Genomic DNA, 6,000 nt, shown 5'->3' with positions numbered 1-6,000 from the left:
TAAGAAACTAAATAATCCCTGCCATAACGTTCTCTCTCTCTCTCTCTCTCTCTCTCTCTCTCTCTCTCTCTCTCCCCTCTACCCTCTCCCTCCCTCCCTCCCCCCCTCCCCCTCTCTCCCTCCAAACCATTATGAATTGAGGCAGAGCGTACCTATCACTGAACAAGAAGTCACCAAAGGTTTTTGTTCCAATCGTGTACAGTGCACAAAAATGACTGCTTAAACTCCTCTTTGCACGGTGATGGAGTGTGCGCTACGGGAGTGATGTGTAAGATGCTGAAGAATCTCCTGAGGATCAAACATTTGTGCTACCCTTAGAATACGTTAAATATCAACTGTTAGTCCTGTTTCCTAGGGACTATACACACAGTATTTTAGGATGCGCTGCATAAATGTGTTCTCAGCAATTTCGTTGCTTGACTGACGGCATTCTCGCAGTATTTTATCGTTGAACCAAAGATTGTCATCTGCTCTTAAACCTACGTCGTCATTCAGTTTTATTCCCCACAAATTGTTACATACGGATAATTGATAAAAGTTCAAGCATGAAAGTTGACTCATTCATATTGTAGTTATAGTACATTACTTTTCAGGAATGTTCCCATCTTTCTCTAATTAAACTGCTTCCAGTTTCGTTAGTGATCATTAACTCCGTGACACCATCTTACCTTAATTTAATGGTATCGTTCCATCTATTCTCATTCTAAACTTCAAATTTCAACTTGATAAGCACCATACTATCAACACCCATGTCACGGTTTTTGCATTACTTTAATGCTGCGTAGATTAGGAAATACGATATGACAGTAATGTACCTTAATCGAAACTTCTTTCCTAATCATCATTCTTTCATTAGCTGAAAGATCGCAGTAGCACTTCCCATTCTTTCACGTTATCCTATGTTCTTCTGGTTTCAGTCCGAACACTGGTTTGCTTTTAGTCAGGTTGTTCCACATTTTTCCCCGTCTAACTTCCATCATTCTTTTGCAGCAGGACTTTCCAAAGGCTTCTTTATTACTAAGTGCTTAATTTCCACATTTCACTAGAGTACAAAATTCTAAAATTTAAATTTACTTTCAGTATTAACAATTTCCTCTTTTGGACAAATTTTCTATTGCCACATTGTTTTATAAACTTCACTTCGGCCGTAACGAGATAATTTGATACCCAAATACGAGCGTCATTCAATAATATATCATTCTTTTACAGCTGTGTATGCAGGAAACGTCTTTCTCAGTGCTTAAAATTAGACGCTCCTTCCGCACTTCCGGGGAGTTTCGAAAAATTCTAACAGATCGTAGAGGCACAGTGAACCATCAAAAGGTATATGCGCTACACTCTATTAACAAGCAACGTGATATAATCGAATTCTTGGTTGCGGAAAAAGAATTCGTGGAGAACGTCCATAAACATTCCTGTTCAGCGTATTGTAATGATACAGTTAATAACATAGGGCGATGGGTAAAGTCGAAGCATTCTTAACAAAGTTCCAGAATTAACTAATCTCGAGGATAGTTCCCGCTCCCACATTATTCTTGGGAGAGCTGGCTGAAACTTTAAGTAGAAAGCTCGGAGATGTTTAGTGAGTCATGGAATATATATATATTGGAAAGACAGGTTAAATACCCTAAGAGGGCGAGTGTTCATTGCAGCTGACAGAGATATTCTCTCTGAGGTCGAAGTCCAGTCTGACAGTGAAGCTACCTGGTCGCATGTAGCGCGTGTCGGTGAAACAGTTAATTGTTGGATGTTTTTACCGCCCCACCCAATTCCGCTGTGACAGTTCTAGAGGCATTCAAAGTACATCTACGTTCAGTAGCACGTAAATACCCAGATTATGCAGTACTGGTTGGAGGCGACTTTAACCTACCGAGTATATACTGAGACGTCTATGGATTCATTGCGGAGTGTTAGTTTTCCGAAGTACTTTTCAAAGCGTTCTTCTAAAACTGCTAAGCAGCTAGCCCACATGAAATATAAATATTTTAAACCTTGTAACTACAGGCAGACCGGACGTTACCTACCGCGTAAGCATAGAGACGGGGGATTAGTGATTGTCATCATAGTGAGTTTAGTTACAAAAGTTGATAAAGCAGTCAGGAAGGCTAACAGTGTTTGTTAGAAAGTGCAGAAGTTAAGATTGTAAATCGTAGTCAGTAGTAGTATGTGCCTAGTACGTGCATTAAGGCTGCAAGACCACCGTGGTTTAGTAACGAAATTCGGAAAATGCTGAGGGAGCAAAGGCCGCTGGACTTCGTCCGTCTGTGAAAAGATCTCTGCGCGAAGCATACAACTATGACAACCTTCATTCTTTAGCAAATTGATCGTTTGACAGGCTCTCGTATGGACGACATAGTAACAAACATCCCTGGCAAAGAGAAACACATGAAAGTTGGAAAAAAGTCAGTCGCCAGGTCCGGATGGAATCCCAGTTCGATTTTATTAATTGTTCTACGGCTCTGGCTCCTTATGTAACTTGCATTTATCACGAATCTCTCGCCCAGCGCAGTGTCCAAACGACTCGAAAAAAGCGCAGGTGATTCCTTTATATAAGAGTAAAAGAACGGACCCACAAAATTACACCACTATTCTTAACGTGTGTTTACTGCCAAATCCTTAAACATATTCTCAGTTCCAATATCATAAATTTTGAGGCCGAGAAGCTTACGTCCACGAATCAGTACGGTTTCAGAAAGCATCGCTCGTGCAAAGCTCAGCCTTCCCATTTCTCACATGATACTCTGCGAACTGTAGATGATGGTTACCAGGCAGATTTTATATACATACATTTCCGAAAAATATTTGGCACGGTGCCCTACTGCGACTGTTACCGAAGGTACGAGCATGTGGAATAGTTTCCAGAAAGAGATTTTCACTCTGCAGCGGAGTGTGCGCTGTGGCAGTGGGTCGAAGACTTCGTAAAAGACAGAACTCAGTATGTTGTCCTCTACGGCGAGTGTTAGAGATCAGGGTACACTCGGAAAAATCCCAGGGAGGTGTGATTGGATCGCTGTTTACTGTATACGTAAATGATCTGGCGGACAGGGTGGGCAGCAATCGGTCGTTAGTTGTCGATGATCCCGTGTGTCGAAGTTGGGTGATTATAGGAGGATATACGATGACTTAAACAAAATTTCTAATCGTTGTGATGAATGAAAGCTAGTTCTAAACGTATAAAAACAATTAGTGTAGATGAGTAGGGAAACACAGCTGCATTGTTCGGATACAGCATTAGTGTCCTGCTTGACACCGCCACGTCGTTTAAATATCTGGACGTAACGTTGCAGAGCGATACGAAATGAAGTGAGCACGTAAAGATTGTAGAAGGCGAATGGTAGATTCCTCTTTATTGGGACAATTTTGAAGAACATAGACGCTGGTGCGACTTACTGAGTACTGTTAGTGTTTAGGAGTGTACTAGCGGAACGAATTGAAACAATTCAGAGGCAGGCTGCTGGACTTGTTACCAGTATGTTCGAACAACACGGAAGTTGTTCGGGATGGGAATTCCAGGGGAAGATGACATTCTTAAAGAGGAACATTACTGAGAATATTTAGATAACCGAAAGTTGAAGCTGACTGCAGAAAGATTCCACCGCCAACATTTCGTATAAGGAATACGAGAAATTAGGGCTCACTCGGAGGTATATAGCCAGTCGTTTTGCCCTCGCTCTATTTGCGAGTGGAACCCAAAGGAAATGACCAGTAATGGTACCAGATAACTTCCGTCACACACTGTAAGCTAGCTTGCGAAGTATGCATATGTAGGAAGAGAGTTAAAGCGTCACGAGGTGCAGAAACTGATCTCTCATCCACCTCTTTCCGGGCGTTTTGTAATAGCCACTACCCCTGAAACCAAATTCCCACACTGTGGACCAGGCATGCAGTGAAAACATTGCTAAAAGCCCAAGAGCTTTTAATAATAGCGGATTACATTCTCTTACACATCTGTGGTGTAAGGCGACAGAATGACAGATGCTATGTAGGTAAATATAGATAGATAGATAGATAGATAGATAGAGAGAGAGAGAGAGAGAGAGAGAGAGAGAGAGAGAGAGAGAGAGAGAGAGAGAGAGAAACTGTGGGGCATTTATTCAAACACCCTCGTAGCAAAACTGCCTACTTTGTTTCTCGTTCCCTAACCTGACGTCTTCAACATCACCTGATTTAATTCAACAATACGATTGTTTTGGTTTTGTTGTTAATCTTGTATCCTTTAAAGACAATGTCCCTACCGTTCAACTGATCAAAGTCCTTTGGTATCCCTGACAATTAGATGTCATCGGCAAACATCAGAACTTTTATTTCTTCTCCCTGAATTTAAATATCTTCTCCAAATTTTTCTTTGGTTTCCATTCTGCTTTCTTAATGTGCAGATCAAATAACATCTGGGATAGGCTACATGTCACTTTTTCAACCATTGCTTCCCTTTCACGCCCATCGACTCTTAACCGCCGTCTGCTTTCTGTACAGGTTACATAAAGCTTTTACGCTCTGCATTTTACCCCTACCACCTTCAAAATTTCGCAGTGAATTCCAATCTACATAGCCAAAAGCTATCGCTAAATCTACAACTGCTTTAAACGTAGGCTTTCTATTCTTTAACACCTTTTCCAAGATAAAGGCGTAGTCCATAATGCTTCGCGGAGTTCCTACGTTTCTCCGAAATACAAACTGATATTATTGAGATCTGATTCTATTATTTTTCTATACTTCCGTAAATAATGCGTCCGTTTCTTGAAAACATGGCTTATTAAACTGATGGTGAGGTAATTTTCACACCTGTTAGCATCTGCTTTCTTTGGAATAGAAGTTATTACCTCATTAACGTCAGAGCGTGCGTCGCTCCTACGATACAGATTGCACACAATATGAAACAGTATTATCACATTTGCGCCTCATCCCGCATTCCAACAGCATCTCCATAATTCTGAGAGCATGTCGTCTATTCCAGGGGAGCCTTGGTTCAATTAGATCTTTCAGTACTTCTTCAGATTCTGCAAACTGTATCATATTTCCATTTCCTGTACTTCCTCTTCCTTTTTTATAATTCGGTTCCTACTTCCAGGTTCCATCTCCTTAATTTCCTACGTCTGTTACAACCTGCAATTAGTTACTAATTTCAGTCGGATAATCTTTGTCCGGGAAATATTTTGCCGTGGAAATATTTCGCTGGCCAAAATCTGGCTTAGATATGCTTGATTGTATAATGGTAATCTGAACCAATCTGGTGTCGCCAGGTCACCCCACGTATGTAGCCTATCATAATTCCTACACAGTGTTAGTGAGGTTTAAATTACGCTGTGTAACATTCTTTAAGGCAGCTTCCCATTTAATCCTCCTCCCCCTTCCACCTTCGTACCCCAGTCGTCTCTATATTCTCCTAGTTCTCAATCTCTTCCTCCACTTCCTACTAGATTCCTGTTCCACTGCTATATTTTCGGTTTCCTTAGCTACCTGAATTTTTTCTCATCTGCAGAGCCATCGTGCTACTGTCGTGGTTGTTGCCTTCGTGTCTCTCTTGGCTACGATAATGGTTTTACTATGTTGATCGTAGCTTGCCTGCAGTGCTATTATGTTATTAGACATACTCCTACAGTACACTTACTTAAGTTTGTACTCCTAACCCTATACAGAATGGACTATAAGCTATTATAAAACCACTTCGCTCTTCCACTGTCTCACTCCAGCAGCATTCCGCGCTTTTGTTCGCCACGTTTCCACCGCCAGCCGCATATTCACTTCAAACGGCCCTTCTCCTAAAACATTTGTTTGTTCTTGCTCCTGAAACCCTCATATTAGGAGATTAGTGGAAAACCGGTTCCGTAATTTGTTACCATGTACATGACTAAAACTTCAAGAAAGTTAAAGATACGAGCAGACGATATGTTACATGCTGTATACTTCAGTAGTTCATTACTAAACATTTTCTTAAGTATATTTTTCCCGAAATGTTTCTCTCGACGGTGCATTTCAGTAGTCGACAAAGTGAATCCCCTC

The sequence above is a fragment of the Schistocerca americana genome, chromosome 2, assembly GCF_021461395.2.
Source record: "Schistocerca americana isolate TAMUIC-IGC-003095 chromosome 2, iqSchAmer2.1, whole genome shotgun sequence".
In the NCBI taxonomy this organism is placed as follows: Eukaryota; Metazoa; Arthropoda; class Insecta; order Orthoptera; family Acrididae; genus Schistocerca; species Schistocerca americana.
The sequence above is the reverse complement of the archived record's forward strand: the minus strand, read 5'-3'. Positions refer to the sequence as shown.